A 17,943-nucleotide genomic window follows, 5' to 3' on the forward strand; every position below is an offset into this window, starting at 1 on the left:
AGCCCCTTCTCCTAAGATGTCCTCCTCCACACCTCTTCCTGGTGAACTTCTACTCACCATGAACATTGGCCTAGGATTCCATAATGTCCACTTCTAGCCATGACAGAGTAGCCGGTAATCCAACTTCCCTACCACCATAAAAAAAGGAAAGAAAAAGAAAGCTGAACAAAGAAACACCTATTTTCACATAGAAGCACAGGTCAGTGACTCCTGAGAGAAGGGAATCAAAGGACGTAAGCTTTATGATTGTCTATCTTTTCTAACTGGAAATATGTTCCAGACCACTGAACAGAGAAAGAGAATCCAAGAGGAGCACAGCAGTCTCACTGAGCCGATGAATCAGAGATTGCAGCACAGGAAGGCCTTGGCTGCTGGAAGTTGTGGGTGGAGTACCAGAGAAAAGGGAGCTAAGCAGAGAAAGCTCTAGAAATCTGCATAGTCTTACAATTAATTATAAGTGGTGTGTGTCTAAGGTGAGACTTGATAGGGCCATGCAAAGACCAACTATCAGAGAAAAAATTACTACCAGGGAGCTGTGAATTTGACAAGTAGCAGAGCTCATACAGCTCTGGGGGACTTTGAGTTCTAACCAGTCAGAGCAGAGAGGCTTTATTGATTGACTTAACAAAGCTTAAAAATGAGCCTCAAAAGGCGCAATTTGATCTGCAAGTAAACTAATTGCCTGTCAAAACAATATCTTCATTACTCTCTGACATAGACCACAAATTCCAAATAGTCTGCAAGGAAACATCACAATGTCCAGCACTGAAACAAAAACTACTAGACATTCAAGAAAGCAGGAAAATGTAACCCACAACTAGAAGGAAAATAATTCAGTAGAAACAGATCTAGATGACAGAAATAATGGAATTAGCAAACAAAGACATTAACATATTTATTATTGAAATGTTCAAGAGTTTAAAATATATATATATAATGAAGAGATAAATGGAAACCACACCCACAAAAAGAAACAACAGAACTTCAGGAGCTGAAAAACTTAATCTATGCAATGAAAATTTTACAAGAAGGAACTAATAGCAGATAAGACACTACAGATGAAAAGATCCATGAAGTTGAAGATAGGGCAACAGAAATCACAAGGGAAATTAGAAAATATTTTGAACTGAATGAAAAGATAAAAACACAATATATCAATACTAGTTGTATGCAGCCAAAACAGTGGCTCAAGGGACATGTATAGCTTTACATGCTTATATTAGATAAAATGATACTTTATAAACATTTGTGCGGAAAAGAGTTAACAGAGTCAGCTTGAGACTGCTCTCCTTAGAAAAAGGCCTGTTTATAAGGTGGATCCCTGTATGGAATCTGGGAACTTATGTTTCAGGAGAGTTCCATCATTCCTTGATAAAAGGGGCTTGCTGACCCTATACTGTTTAAGTCAACAATATGGTGTATGCTGAACACTACTTTCTTTCCGGTGGTCTGGAATGTCGGTATGTGGCAGGCAAAAAGTGCCTGTGTGGTGCACCCACATTAAAAACCCCGGGCACTGAGCATCTACTGGGCTTCCCCTGTACACAACATTTCATATGCGTTGTCACCGCTCATTGTCGCATCCTGCATAACTCCACCACGAGCAGACTCTTAGAAGCTTGTGCCTGGTTGCCTGCAAACACCACATCATGTGTCCTTTCCCTTTGCACTTTTGCTTTGTATCTTTTGTTATAATAAATCTTATCAACGAGTATCACTTAAATGCTGAGTCCTGAAATTTCTTCTAGAAAACCATTGAAACTGGGGATGGTCTCAGGGACCCCAACACACCATTGATCACCTAAGGCAGTTTTAAAAAAAAGAAGAGTAAATTAAAACTAAAGTAAATAGAAGGAAGGAAATAATACAGAGCAAAAATCAATGAACTAGATAATAGACATACATTAAAGAAACTCAATGAAATGAATAGCTTATGCTTTTGAAAAAGATTAATAAAAATCAATGAGACTCTAGATTGACAGATTAAAAAAAGAAATAAAACATAAGTTATCAATTTCAGGAATTGAAGTGCGTTCATCACTACAGATCTTACAGATGTTAAAAAGATAAGAGAATATGATGAGCAACTTTAAGATTATAACTTTTGGCAACTTAAATAAAATGGTGAAATTCCTTGAAAAACACAAATTACCAGAATCAACGCAAGAAGAACACAAAGAATCCTCTATCTATCACAGAAATGTAATTCATAAAACCTTCCCACCGAGGAAATCCTAGGCTCCCCCATGGCTCCATAGAGAATTTAAATCAAACATTTAAATAAGAAAAATACAAATCATAACCTCTTTCAAAATAAGAGGATGGAATATTTCCCAACTTTTTCAAAAGCCAGCATTACCCTGAGAGCAACACCAAACAAAAACATCACAAGAAAACTACAAACCAATGAAAAATTAGAGCAGGCCTCTTTTTAAAAAATTAAAATTGACAGGCCGATTATAAAATGTATAGGAAAATGAAAAGGACCTATAATACCAAAACAATTTTGAAAAAGAACAAATTTGAACTTACGTTGCTTGATATCAAGACTTACTATAGAGTGTGGTGTTGGTATAAGGAAAAACAAATGGATCAGTAGAACAGAATACAATTCCAAAATAGGCCCACACACCTGTAATCAATTGATTTACTTTTCACAAAGATGACACAGTTATTTAGTGGACAAATGATTGTATTTGTAAAAATAAATATATAAACGAGAGTGTTAAAATAAATGGGTATCAGACATCCAGTTTCCAGCCTAACAGGTAAGGAGCTTGGAAGTCATCACCCCCATCCTCCTAACAAACTAAAAATCAACTACTCTTCTTAGATCCATCAGCACTGAGTTCATGGAGCAAACTCCTGCCTCAAAAATTGGAGAGAGAGACAGAGAGATACAAAGAATCACAACTTCTTGAAGCAGAAATCTCTGTGGGAATCGGTACCAGGTTCTTCGTATCTAGTACATCAAGTCTGTTTTCCAACAAAAAGAATCACGTGGCATACTAAAAGGCAAAAACAAGCAAAGTCAAGTTTGAAGAGACAGAGCAAGCATCAGAACCAGATTCAGATATGGCAAGAATATTGGAATTACCACACCAGGAATTTAAAACAACCATGATTAATATAATAAGGGCTCTAAAGTAAAAAGTAGCAACATGCAATAACCAATGGGTAATATAAGCAGAGAGATGGAAATTCCAAGAAAGAATAAAAAAGAAATGCTAGAAATCAAAAACACTGTAACAGAAATGAAGACTCTCTCTGAAGGGCTCATTAGTAGATGGGATACAGCTGAGGGGAAGTCTCTAATCTTGAGGATATCTCAATAGAAACCTCCAAAACTGAAAAGTAAAGAAAAAAGACTGGAAAAAAGAACAAAATATTTAAGAACGGTAGGAAAACTACAAAAAGTAATATAGTGCAATGGGAGTACCAGGAAGGAAGGAAGGAACTATTTAAAGTGATAATGACTGAAAATTTCCAAAAATTAATGTCACCAAACCACATATTCCAGAAAGCTCAGAGAACACAAAGGAAGATAAACATCAAAAAAAAATCTACACCTGGAACTGTGCAAAATCAAAGATAAAGAAAAAAACATTGAAAGAAGCTGCAGTTGGGGAGCGGGGACCCACCCTTGTCTATAGAGGGCAGGAATAAGAATTATATCAGACTTCCTGGAAACCATTCAAGCAAGAAGAGAATGGGTGAAATATTTTAAGAGTTGAGAGAGGGGAAAAAGATCACCAATCTAGAATTCTGTATCCTGCCAAATTATCCTTCAAAACCAAGGGAGACAGGCTTTCTCAGAAAAACAAAAAATCAGGAAATTTTTGCCCAAAGATGTGCCTTGCAAGAAATATTAAAAGAAGTTCTTCAGAGAGGAGGCAAATTATACAGGTCAGAAACTCAGATCTATATAAAGAAAGGAAAAGTGTTAGAAAAGAAAGAAGTGAAGGTAAAATAGAAACTTTGATTTTTCTCTTTCTTAATTGATCTAACAGATGACAGTTTGATCAACATGATAGCAACAATGTAATCAATGATTATAGCTTAGGAATAGGTGAAATTAATGACAGCAATGATACAAAACAACAGGAGGGATGAATTAAGCATACTTTGTTATTATAAAGTACTTGCACTACCTGTGAACCACTGTAAGCATTATTTGAACGTGGAGTCAGATCCACTATAAATGTATATTGCAAACTCTAAGGCAACCACTAAAAAGGATAAAAAAAAAAAGGTGTGATTGATAGGCTAAGAAAGGAGACAAAACAAAATCACATCAAATGCTGGTTAAAACTACAAAAGGTGGGAAAAGAGTGGAAGACAAAAACCAGGAAAAAAGAACAAGGAAAACAACAGAAAACAGTAACAAATATGGTGAATAAAACAAATAGATATGCATATGGATACCATCTACAAAATAACATTTTATTTTTATTTATTATTTTTATTTATTTCTATTTATATATTTATTACAAAAATAAACTCAACCTAAAATTATAAAGTATCCAGAAGAAAACTTTTGAGAAAATCTTTGTAACCCTGTTAGCAAGCAAAGATGCCTGTGACAAGTCATAAAAATCACTAACAAGCAAGCACAAATCAACAACTTGACCTTAGCCCTCCAAAAGACACCCTTAAGAAAGTGAAAAAGTAAGCCATTGACTATGGGAAAATATTTGCAATACGTCTATCTGGCAATGAATCTTGTATCCAGAATTTATATGAGGTGTTCTTACAGTACACAAATAAGACAAACAACCCAATAAAACTGGGCAAAAGATTCCAATGGATGCTTTACCAAGGAAGATACATGCATGTAAAAAGGTGCCCATAATCTTCAACATTGTTAGTCATGATGGAAATACAATTTAAAACAGATGCCATTACACACTCACTAAAATAGCTAAAAGTGAAAAAACTGAGAATGCCAAATGTTGGCAAGGATATAGAACACGAAGAATTCTCATGCACTGCTGGGGGCTAAAATAGTGCAAACACTTTGGAAAAGAGCTTCTTACAATGTGAAACATACCCTCCCATAACCCAACAGTTCCATGGCTAAACACTGACCCAACACGAATGGAAACACGTTGACCCCGACTGGCACATGAGTGTTCATCGCAGCTATAGTCATAAAATTCTAAAACTAGAAACACCCCAAATATATATCAGCTGGAGCGTGGATAAACAGCCAGTGGTATGTCCACTCACTGGAATACCACGCAGCAGTGAAAAGGCCAGAACTACCCATATACGGTGCAGCATGGACAGGGCTACACGGAAGAGCATTTGCTGTTGAATTCCACCTGTAAGAAGTTCTAGAACACACAGAACAAATCTATAACAATAGAAATCAAATCACTGGTTCCCGGTGTGGGAGCTGGGAGAGGGATTGGCTGGGAAGAAGCAGGCAGATATCTGGAGGGCTGTTGGAAATGTGCTTTACCTTAGCGTGGCAATGTTTACACCACGGCCTACATCTGGCAAAACTCACTGAACTGTACCGTTAAAATGTGTGTATTTTGTAAATCGTTCCTTGATAAAATTGACTTTTCTAACAAGGGAGAAAGAGAAGGTCCTTTGGGGAGGAGGGAAGGTGGAGCCTGGAAGTTGCAAGGGACCCTCTGAAGAGTTTGAGCACCATTCCAAGCCTCTCTTGTGGGTCCCTGGGGCTGCCTTTTCCCACTGCCTTAACAGAGGCAGCCCACAGAGAAGGCAAGGCTAGGACCACGGGCCCCAAAAACCTGATCCTTCGATGGTTTTTTCTTTCAGTTCAATTTGGTGATTATTTATTGAGCACCTACTGTATACCACCTCCTATGGTGCCAGGAGATCTCGTCGCACTAATCTCTTATAGATTTTGCAGTCAGACTGCCTAGATTCCAAACCTGGCTCATGACTGAATAGCTGGGTGATCTTGACCACATTCCCCCAACTTGCCTCTGTTTCCTTCTTTGTAAAGCAGAGAGATTCATTGTGTCTCCTGGCAGTTTTTCCATAGGGATGAAACGAGGTGGTTCTTGTAAAGCACTTGGCTGAGCGAACTGCAATGGTAGCAATTATAGTAGCTGCTGTGTCTGCACATTTGCATGCATCCTGCATGGCTCCAGGCCTCCAGGCAGACCGCCAGGCTGCAAACCCTCTCTTCACTTCTCACTGGCAGTGGGGACTCGAGGTGGTTTATTCAGCCCCTCTGTGTCTCCGTTTCCCATAAGGTAGGCATGACAGAGAGCTTCCTTCACAAGGCAGTTGAGAATTAAAAGAGCTAATAGAAGCAAAGCACTTTGCCCACTGCCTGGCCCATTTTAAGTGCTTAAGAAACGTTGACCATTCTTACTCTTGGGATGAGCACTGCATTTGAGTAAGGAACCCTGAAGCCCAGAGATGCTGTGCCAGTTGCCAAGGTCACACAGCATGTCAGGTGGGATGTGAACCCTGTCACCTGACCCACGTGAGAACATGTCTAGGAAGGAGGCTGACTGATAGTCCTCTTTCTTCCCATCACTCCACACGAGGCCTCCTAGGCCTCCCTCCCCAAACATGAAGGAGAGGAAGGCTCAGGGCACCAGAAGCTGGGGCTGACTTCTGTGGCCTGCCAAAGCAGAGCTCAGACTCCTACCTATGGGGACCCCAAGGAAACCCAGATGGAGCACATGCTCCCAGAGGCCAGGATACTGACCCCTCTGGCCCACAGACAAGGGGGGTCACCCTAACCTTCCAGGCTTAGACCACGTGCTACCTCCTCCATGAAGCCAACCATGACTGCCTCCCTAGATCCCCAGGCCAGGAGGGGCCACAAAGAGACATTGTAGGAAAGAGTAAAAATAAGACATTCCATTTCACTCTCGGCTCAGATTTGAGACTCACAACACTGAGAGGAGGAGTCCGTGGGAGAAAATGCTTCGGGAAGTGTCTAACATGGGACCAAGCCCTAGAAGTCTTCAGCAAATGTTAGTTTCCTTAAAAGTCAGAGAGAAACTGAGGGACTCGGGCCTGAGAACACGCAGCTCATAAGTGGAAGAGCTGACCTTTCTCATTTCTCCATACCTGCCAACCTCCTAGGGCCCTAATAACTGCAGGACAGGGAAACCAAAGCCCAGAGAGGGCAAGTGACTGTCCAGGGCCACCCAGTCACTGGCAGAACCCAGACTTGACCCCAGGTCTCCTGACACCAAACTTGACCCCATATGCTAAGTCTTGGACTGAGCCAGTAGATGTCACTCCCCAGGCCCAGACTCCATGCTGAGGAAGAGCCCATGGCAGGTCTGGGCGGGGCTGGGGCTGGGCCTGCTGCCCACTCGGGGATCAAGACGCAGCTTCAGGAGGTCCAGGACAGGCTCTGCAGCTGAGCAGGGCTGTCGCACGCTGCTGAGGAGAACCAGAACCTGGCGGCTCTAAGCTGAAGAAGGAGAGATGGTGGATGGGCCATGGGCAGCTTGGGCCAAGCAAAGCCGGGGTTGATGTCTCCTGGTACAGAGCTGGAGTCCTCCTTTCCTTCCTAGCTGTGCCACTTGCCCAAGTGGGCCTTACTGTCCTATCCGTCCCCCCGCATGGGGCTGTCTGACAGCCAAGGAAGCATGAAAAAGACAAAAAGCTGCAGAAGCTCTTGTCCCTAAAATGGCTAACAGACACATGAAAAATGTTCACAATCATTAGCCATCAGGGAAATTCAAATCAAAACCACACTGAGATACCACCTTACGCCAGTTAGAATGGCAAAAATTGACAAGGCAAGAAACAACAATTGCTGGAGAGGATGTGAAGAAAGGGGATCCCTCCTACATTGTTGGTGGGAATGCAAGTTGGTACAGCCACTCTGGAAAACAGTGTGGAGGTCCCTTAAAAAGTTAAAAATTGAGCTACCCTATGACCCAGCCATTGCACTACTGGGTGTTTACCCCAAAGATACAGACGTAGTAAAGAGAAGGGCCATATGCACCCCAATGTTCATAGCTGCATTGTCCACAATAGCCAAATCATGGAAGGAGCCGAGATGCCCTTCAACAGATGACTGGATTAAGAAGTTGTGGTCCATATATACGATGGAATATTACTCAGCTATCAGAAAGAACGAATTCTCAACATTTGCTGCAACATGGACGGCACTGGAGGAGATAATGCTAAGTGAAATAAGTCAAGCAGAGAAAGACAATTATCATATGATTTCTCTCATCTATGGAACATAAGAACTAGGAAGATCGGTAGGGGAAGAAAGGGATAAAGAAAGGGGGGGTAATCAGAAGGGGGAATGGAGCATGAGAGACTATAGACTCTGGGAAACAAACTGAGGGCTTCAGAGGGAAGGGGGTGGGGGAATGGGATAGACTGGTGATGGGTAGTAAGGAGGGCACGTATTGCATGGTGCACTGGGTGTTATACGCAACTAATGAATCATGGAACTTTACATCAGAAACCAGGGATGTACTGTATGGTGACTAACATAATATAATAAAAAATCATTAAAATAGAAAAAATAAAAAAATAAAAAATAAATTAAAAAGAAAAAGAAGCTCTTGTCCCTGGCCCACCCACTCCAAGAAAGATGTCCTTGGACAATCACAAACTCAGTGAGCCTCAGTCTCTTCATCTATCCAATGGGGCTGAGTACTATGACGGAGGCATGAGGCTATACGAAAATGGATAGGTGCAAGAAATACACCTTCTAGATTTTTCTCTCAAGAAACTAAATTCTGACCATCCCACCTCCATCATCATCAGTCTGTCACCATCAGCTTCAGGAAGGGAGAAACTCACTGCACACAGGGATAGGGCAGGGCCTTGATCTGCAGTCTGTCTGGGCACTGGGGAGGCCCTCGTGCTCTAAGATTGGGGTTGCCCCACATCCCATGGTGTGTCCTGCTTTGCTGGCATGAGGCTGGACCTGGTGCAGGATTAGTATCCCAGGCATGTCGAGGCCTGTGCAGAAGGCCCTCCATGCTACCTCATGGCATCCTGTGGGAGACGACCAGAGAGAGTACTGGGCTTGGCGTGGTTTCTGCTATAGCGCCCCCTTTCCCCCTAGGTAAAGGACTGCAAAAGCCCAGCCAGTGGGGGAATGGCAGCATAATTTCTGGGAAAATCCTCCTGCACAGAGCCCCCTCAGATCGTAGGGGGGTAGTCAGTGGGACCACGAAGCCCATTCGAGGTCTGGCAACTGGGCTGCTGTGAAGACAAAGGGAGGCCCCATATTGGTACCAGCCTGGTGCTTGTCCGCAGAAAGGGCTTCCAATCCCCAGTTCCTTTATGCTTTGATCCCTACAACCCCATGAGCCAGGTGCTGCAGGTGATGAAGGAGAGGCCTGGAGGGGTAAGAGCCATGGAGAATGTCACCCCGTGAAATAGGGTGCACAGGACATCCACTGAACATGCCCTCCCTGCCACCAGAAGAGAGGGCGAGGCGGGAGCATTCCCAGGGCCTGTGGTTGCCAGCCTTACAGGTGATGTGGGTCCTAATGAGAGTTAAAATTAGAACTAATTGGAGAAGTATTTTTATTACAGGAATGAGCATGTGGGCAGTAAAGGAACCCAGCATGGCAGGAACAGGCACGGGGCTGGCGCAGAACAGGGTCCTTCCTCTTGTGCAAGAGACTCTGTGCTGGCCAGGAATGAAGGGCAGCGGGGGTGGCAGGGGAAGGCTGCCTTGGAAGCTGGCAGAGAAAGATGTTTGCTATTGACCAAGGTCCAGAAAATCAGCCTCTGAATACAAGCAAGGAAGCCTGGGTGCTTGGGCCTTGGTTTGTTTGTCTGGGAAATGGGTTCGATGGCCATCGTGAGACTCAAACACTTTTTTTCTGCCTGTAAAGAACTTTTGTGAGTGCAAGATTACTATGGTCTGATTGCTTGTGTCCCCCCAAAGTCCTAGGTTGAATCCTAACCCCCCGAGGTGAGGGTGATAGGAGGTGAGGAGGTCATGAAGGAGGAGTATGGTGGGATTCGTGCCTTCTAAGGGAGACCCCAGAGAGCTCCTTTCCCCTTGTAAGGACTCAGAGAGAAAATGGCCAACAGTGAACCAGGAAGCGGCCCTCACCAGATGCAGAATCTGCAGGTACCTTGATCTTGGCCTCCCAGCCCCCAGAGCGGTGAGAAATAAATGTTCAAGCCACCTAATTTGTGGCAACTGTTCTAGCAGCCTGAGATACTCTCCATCTGACAAATTGCAGGAGAAGGGGAAGAGTAAAGTTTCCTCTCGTGTTCTGGCTTCCTCTGCTACTTCCAGCTGTGGCCTATCCCCAGGGAAACACAGCCCGATGACGGAGTGTGGTTCATCTTTAAGAAAGCCTGTGACACTCGTCAGGGGAATTATTTATTCGCTTTACAAAAAAGGCACTTCCTTCACAAAAGGAGACTCTCCCCCCTCCCCCCTCCAGGGAGCTCCCTGGCATTCTGAGCTTCCCTGCCCTGCTCTGGATGTGGGAGAACCTGGAGGTGTGGTGAGGAAAGTACAGACAGGCTGTACCAGCTACTACCCTGCTCTGGGGGTGAATCTCATCCCCCATAAGTGAGGGCTTGGAGAGAGTTGTCTCAAGGGCTGGGGTGGTGCCTGGAGGCTTGAAGCAAGAGGTAAGAAACCCAGTGGATGAAGTTCAGTGAGAAACAGGAACCACAATTCTCAGATGGGCCTGGATTGCCGACACTTCTCAGGGCCACTGGGGTCACTGGGAAGAGGAGGAGCCCCATCTCACACCTGGCTGTTGGGGTGGCTGGGGTTCAGGACCCCCTTTAGACACCCTGTTTCTCCTCCCATGGGACATGATAGCTGAACGTGGGAGAAGGCCAAGGGCAGAGTCTGGTGCCAGACCAGGTGGGACAGTCTCCATGATTCTTGAAGGAGAGAGGGGGAGGTCACCTTATTTTTCTGAAAATGTCAAAACACCCATCAACAGCCTCCCAGCTTCCACTTCTCCCTTGTAAGTATCCTCTACTCTGCTACCTACATGGTCCTTCTGGAACATGATCTGGATCACCGCACTCCCTTGCTCACCCACCTTCAGTAGCTCCCTATCGCCTCAGCCATTTTCCCCAGACTGACAATTGAAACTTTCCAAGGCCCTTGTTAAGCAGAAGAAGGCCCCAGCCCCCTGCCTGATAGCCTCAAAGTCTATCAGGCTCTCTCAGGGCTCCTCCAATGTTCTCATTTGACAGCTAAGCCATCTGGCACTCAGAGAGGCTAAGTGCTTTGCCAGAGGTCACACAGCAGGAGGACTTGAAACTCGAATCCAGCTCTGGTGACTTGGATAGAGTTCATCTACTCTCCCCAGAGGGGCCACTAGCTGAGAGCAGAGTTTCAGAAAGCTGTGTCCCTTGGCTGAGGAGAGCCTGGCCCCTGTGTGGGTGGAGAAAACGGCAGGTGAGGAAGGAAGAGGGTGAACGGTGAGCTCGGAAGGCAGTACCAAGCCGTGGGCAGAGCCCAGACCACCAGTCTGGAGGCCCCAGGCCCCAGCCCCCTTTGCTGAGCCTCAGCGGCCTGCTGTGGGAAATGGATAATAGATCCCCTGACCTCACCGGTTCCTGAGGGAGCGAGCAGAGAGTGGGGGCTGCCCAGCCCGGGGCCCACACCCCCTGCCCTTTGCACAGAATCCGAAGGCTCAGGGCTGTGGGTGCAGCCCTCGCCAGCCCCAGATCCACCACGATCCCCCCAGCTGCAGCCCGCAGTGGGGCTTTGCACGCCCCGCGAACAACCCCTCGCCCCCTCATCAAATGGAAACTTTTTTACAGCAACAGAAACCAACCTCTGGGTGCGGCTCCGCCAAGTGCACCAGTAACAGTGACGGGGAAGGAGATACGCAGCAGAGGAAAGGGCTCAGGGCGGGGGTGGAGGCCAGGCAGAGGCGGTGCCAGGAGGGCAGAACGGAGATCTGATAAGGGGGTTCTGCTCATCTGGGCCCCGCGTGAGCGGGAGAGGCACAGGGGGCACGGCCACAGCTCAGCCCCTGCCATCGCTGAGCAGGGGGCAGGACTTGGCGGTACCCCCACCCCCCACAGAGCTGCAGGCCCTCAGCCCATGGGGTTCCAAGGCTCAGCGAGCTTCTCCCAGCCCCCCACCCCACCCACCGCCGTTGGCTGTTTCCTGAGGCCGTCTGCCCTCTTCTGGGCTCTGCCTCCCACCCCAAGTTGCTCTGAGAGAGGCAGTGGGTCTGGGCAGGGGAACCAGCCACAGGCTCCAAGGTGAGATCCTCTCCTTGTCTAGCTCTGCAGCCAACTTGCCAATGGCCTTGGGCCTGTCTCTGCCCCCGTGGGCCCGTGTCCCCGTTCCCCAAATAGAGGTGCTGTCTGTGGTAATGGCGTCGGGGACGTGGGGCTGGCCCAGGAATTGGGAGATTCGTGAGCCTGCACTTGCCCGGCGGCCTGAGTGAGCGACTTCGGCTAGGGTAACCGAGACTGTTGAGTTCAGCACCGCAAGTCCGCAGCAGGAAATGCCACAGTCCTCGGAAACCACCGGCCACCCTTTACCCCTCAAGACTGGGGTTTCCTCTGCTGAGACTCTAGACGTCATTCCCAGCTCCCCGCACGGTGCTTTCCATGATTGAGATGTGACCTGCCCTCTTGGACAGGCTCAATGGCCCCACCTGGAGAGACGGGGCGCGCACCTGTCCCCGGGAGGCCAGGCAGCCCCTGGGCCAGGCAGGCAGAGTAGCAGGTAGGTCTCTCGGGAACCCCCAGGGGGAGCAGGTTCAGGGATACACGGTGTGGCCTGGGCCTCACAGAAGGAGGCACCCAGGGGCAGCGGGGGGGGGGGGGGGGGGGGGGTGTCAAGGCTTCGCACAGCCCGGGGGCTAGACCGTGGAGGACGCAGCGCACCACGCCCTGTACCGAGTGCTCGGCCACGTGGAGGAGCCGGACTGGCCCTCAGGGGCCTCGCCGTGGAATTTCTAAGTCTACTGCCTTTACTCTCTGAATTCCGCCGGCTGCGTCTACTGCCAAGTGACTTGCATCTAAACAAACACATAAAAAAGAAAACTGCCACAGACAACAAAGGTTTGTCTGTTTTGGGTTTTTTTTTTTCTTAAGTGAAGATGGGCGTTTCACAGAAATTAAAAGCCCCCAGGACGGTCTCAAAGTGGATGCCTCCACAACCCCCCCCCCATGCGTCCCTGACTCCCTGTGCAGCCGGTCCCAGCAGAAGCAGGCCACCCCAGAGAGACCAACTGGAGGCCGAGTGGACACCCGTGGTCCCCACCACACTGCAGGCCACAGGGCAGCTCTGCCTGGCACGGCCACCTGCCAAACACCAGCCCCTCAAAGCATCTCACACACAGCTTTACAGGTGGCCTGGGTTGCCAGCCCTTCCTAGTTTCTTGCCCTCAAGTGACCTCACACTTCCTAGCTGGGTCGCCCTAAACAATTCACTGACCCAGTCTCTGAGCCTCGGTTACCTCGTCTGCAAAAGAAAGCAAGGACAGCAAGGGCAGGAAGAGGAGGAGGCCCGGCTCTCACCTGCTGGGCTGCAAGCTCCAGCCCAGTCTCATCCAGAACCTATCCGCTGGAAGGAGGAGAGGGGCCACAGGGGGTGAGGGCAAGAGGACGAGAGGTAAGTGCTGTCGAGGTCACAGTGGCCACCTCGGCTGGTCTGTGGCCTCGGAAAGGGCCAAGGCTGGACCTGCCCTTCCTCTCACCCCAGGCACCTGCTAGGCCAAGTCACAGGATCCCTCCCCCACCACACAAGCAAGCTGTATGAGTTAGATACCCTTGTACTTGCCTGTTCACTGTCCTACATTCTCAGGGCTTCTCTCCAGAACATGTCGGTGCTCCCATTTCCTTAATCAATTGCTGACACTTGGAGAGGAGTGACTTGCCCCATATCCCACTGTGTAAAGCAGAATGCGGATTGCTATCAGGGTTGACAAGAAGTCTGGGTTCTTTCTACTGCACGCGAAGATCCCACAGCCAGTGGCCCAGGGCAGGAAAGGGGTCTTTGCAAGCCGCCAAGATTTCCTAGCAGGGGAGTAGCTTGATTGGGCGGGCCATTCGAAGTTGGACTAAGGACCCTGAGCCTGGGGACCCTAAGACCATCACAGAGGCTCTGATGGGGGTGGGGTGCACAGGGGAGAAGGTGCGGGGCAAGCCATGCTAGGAGTTCAGACCACCATCCCTCTCAGAGGGACTCAGAGGCAGGAACAGGAAGCCTGGAGGAGGAGGCGTGGGGCTGGGGAGGACACGCAGAGTGTGCTCCCAGCATTCCACGCTGAGTAAGCCACGCGGCGGGCTTAGTGGGGTCATCAGCTCACCTCCCCAGATGGCAGCAGCAGGGGAACTGTGGCTCTCCCACAAGCGCAACTTGGCCGGTCGGGGCGAGCCCCCCAAGCCCGCCACAAGGACCGTGCCTGCTCCTGCACCCACTGTTTTTGCAAGTTGATTCCCCATCCCAGATTGATGAACAACGTAATAAAGGGGGCAATCACATTATTCCTGAATGCATTTTAATAAAAATCAAATAAAAGCAATTATGTGAATTTTCAAGAGGATCACCTCTCCTCCTTTCCCCGAGGTAGGAAACAGAATGAATTCAGGAAATCATTAAAATCAGAAACCCAAGCTGTGCGGCACCACTGCGTTGGCGGCCCCCGAGCCACACAAAGGCAGCAGGGGAAGCCGGCCCCCAGCGCCTGCGCCCCTGCCTCTCTTTTGCTCTTGGAGTGAAAATTCCACCTATGGGTGAAGAAGGGTAATTAAGGGCCAAGAGAGATGCTTTGAATCCAGGCTGCCTTTTCCCCTTCAGTACGAACTTCCCGGCTTCAAAGGGGCCTCAGACAGCCCGCGTGTGAGCTGTCCAACCTGACCGCGCCGGAGGCCTGCAGAGGGCGGGCGCTGGGCGCAGAGTGGCCCCTGAAAACCACGACTCTTTCCTCTGTGGGGGGACATGCAGCTCTCAGCCCAGCTTGAGGCCAGAATGCTGGGACTGGGTGCAGAAGGACAGGGTCCCATTGAGGGGCAATGGACACCTGCTCCCCCCCCACCACCTGCATTCTCAATAGGGACATGGGCTTTGTGATTTGCAAGGCCCTTCCCACCTGATCATTCTAGCCCCATGTGCCCCTCAGATGGGTATGTTCTCTTGGGGCTGAGGATGCTGAGGTTGGAGGGGGCCCCTGTCACACCCAAGGTCATCCCGCTGGGAAAGCAGAGACTGGACTGGAGTTCGGTTTTCCCTGGGATTGTGAGGCAGGCCGAGGTCCTGTGGTTCAGGTGGTCTGGACACAACATAGTTTTACCTTGCATGGCACTTACAAGATCAAGCGAGGACCACCCCACTGCTGTTTCTTAGGCTCGGGCCTGGCCCACCACCTCCAAACACTGCGAAGTGAGGGCGTTCATCGTCTCGGTACAAGTTCGGGACCGAGCTTCAACAGAGCAAAGCGACCTGCCCACAACCCCACAGCTAGAAGTGAGGAATCCTGGATTCACCCAGGGCCGTCAGAGTCCAGAGCTGAAGACTCTGACTGCCAAGCCACAGTGCCACCCTTATCATGGGAAAGAGACCTTTACTCAGGACCTCCGGGGTGCATCTGGGTGCTGGGGAAAGACAGTGATTGTCCCTTTCCCTGCCCTCCCCATTCACAGGGGCTAACCCACGTCACCCTCCCATCTGAAAGGCCAAGCCAATGATGCTCCAAAAGGAGCACCCAATCCCCCTACAATCATCTCCCTCAGCCATCGGGGTCCTGATTTGCAGATGGAGGGCAGACAGGAAAGCTGGCGGCCATAGGGCCCCTTTTAGGGCAGCCTGAGTTAGAGGAGCAAACCGGGACCAGGAGGCAGGAGGCGAGCAGTGGGCAGCTTCCACTGCCTCTCTGGGCATGCGTGCACGTGTGCACCTGTGTATGTATTTGTGTGTGCAGACTTGTGCATGTGTGCATCCATGCTTATGGGTGTGAGTGTGGGGGTGAGGAGTGACCGGCCTCCAGTTCGAGGCTGTCCCACACCGTCCCATCCCACTCAGCTCAGTGCTCCCCCAGCCCTGCTGCTGCTAACAGCTATGGCGCCCTCCTACAGGATGCTCAGGGAATAGCGCCCCAAAGTGCAGTTGCCAATAGGCGGAAAGGAGGGTGCCGGGGAAGATTCTGGGTGGCTCCTCCATGTGCCAGGCTTCCCTGGTAAGTAGGGGTTTCTGGCAATCCCCTGGGTAGCATCTGGCACCCAGGACCGAGAATCGGGCACTGCATTAGGACTTCTGGTCTCAACCTCCCATCTCCCCTGCTGTCCCTCTCTGTTCTCTGAGGCCCTCAGGGACCTCAACTGGGAAGCGGAGATGGTGGCACTTGGCTTTTAGGGCTGGTGCATGGGAGAGCACAGAAGGGGACAGCAAGACGGTGTGTGAACCCTCTGTCAGTCTCGTCCCCCCCTGCGTGGCCAACCCCGCCGATCTGGCCCACAGCAGGTCCTCCATGCACTTGTGCTGTGTGATACTCAGAAGAAAACAGGCTTGTCCAGGAAGGGGCTGAAAGCAGGAAAAGGAAGTGCCCCTGCATGCTCTGCAGGGCCTGTGGGCGTGGAAGCACGTGTGTGCACACACATGTGTAAGCACTTGTGGACATGTGCACTCCTGTGCCCACACCCACTGACCTGCACACACGTCCTGCACACACAGGTCAACATAGCAAAAGGGTAAACAGCAGCCCCAAGCCCGGGCAATCTCCTCCGGCCTGGCCTCCAAATCCTGCATCCAGGCAGGCCTTGGAGCAAAGCTGGTGGGACTTCTGAGGTTCCAGCCCATGGAGTGCCATAGGGAGATCCTCGTGCTATCACTTTCACCCTGATTCTATCCTGGGCACTCTGGAAGCACGTGCCCCAGTGTGACACCCAGCTGTGCCTGGCATCTAAGGATAAAGGCTGCTCTTGGCATCTCCTGAAACATCTGCTCTAGGATGAGGCCTGACAGAAAGGTACCCAAGGAATCACACTGGGTAGAGGAGGGCACACCCAGCTCTGCTGGGGGTCATAGGATGGGGTTCACAGGGAAGGCCTCCCAACCAATGGCACCTTGGAGCTGAACCTAGGAGCTGGTTTTTCTCAAGCAGACTGGAGGGAAAGGCATTCCCAGTGAAGGGAACAGCTCATGCAAAGGCACGGTGGTATGCCTTGCTCAGGGAATGCCCAGCTGCCCAGGCCCCCTGCTTCAACTTGGCTGCACCAGGAAGAAATGTGCTTTCAGAACACTCTCTGGGGAGGGCAAAATAAAGCACCACACTACAAATATCCCCCAGGCATGATAAGGGGTGCAGATGGCAGCCCTGACAGGGAGGGGCACACGGGGGTGCAAGTGACTCTTCAAAGCTCCCCCTGTCCCTTTAAAGAAGGCCCTTCTCCTGGGACTGCAGCATGTGATTCAATGTCTCAAAAGCAGTTAGCCCAGGATCGCACACGTGTGCTCCAAGCATTTGTTCAAAAGAGGAAGGGCGTCGGGACTGAGCTGCCGGTAGTGGTTCCCTCTGGGACATGTCTGTAAAGCTCCAGTTCTTCCCTATGACGGTCATGAGAGTTCACTGTAATGAGTTTCATAGCTCACAGTCTTTTATATGTATGAAATTGAAACAGACCGTAATAAAAGTTCTAATTGTATTTATGCACAAGTTTACGGGGCTGTTCTGAAGCCGGGTTGGCTGAGATGCCTCTATGTGATTACCTGAACTTGGCATCCTCACAGGGGCCCCTGTACTCGGGGGCGACATGGGGTCTGAACTCTTGTCCCGGCTTCACTGGGTCCATAGAAGATTCCAGATATTTCCAGAACAAGACCGGGTGTAGCTAGGAAGGTGGTGGATGTATGCCCAGCCAACTTCCTGTACAGGATTGGACACATCCCTTCCTCTCTCTGGGTCTCACTGTCCCCTCTGCACAGCAAGGGAATACAGGCGGCCTGTGTCCTAGCTTTGAACCCAGACTCTGCCAACGTCGGACAGTTACATGGAGCAGTCCCCTACCTGGAGA

The sequence above is a fragment of the Ailuropoda melanoleuca genome, chromosome 6 (assembly GCF_002007445.2).
Source record: "Ailuropoda melanoleuca isolate Jingjing chromosome 6, ASM200744v2, whole genome shotgun sequence".
NCBI lineage: Eukaryota > Metazoa > Chordata > Mammalia > Carnivora > Ursidae > Ailuropoda > Ailuropoda melanoleuca.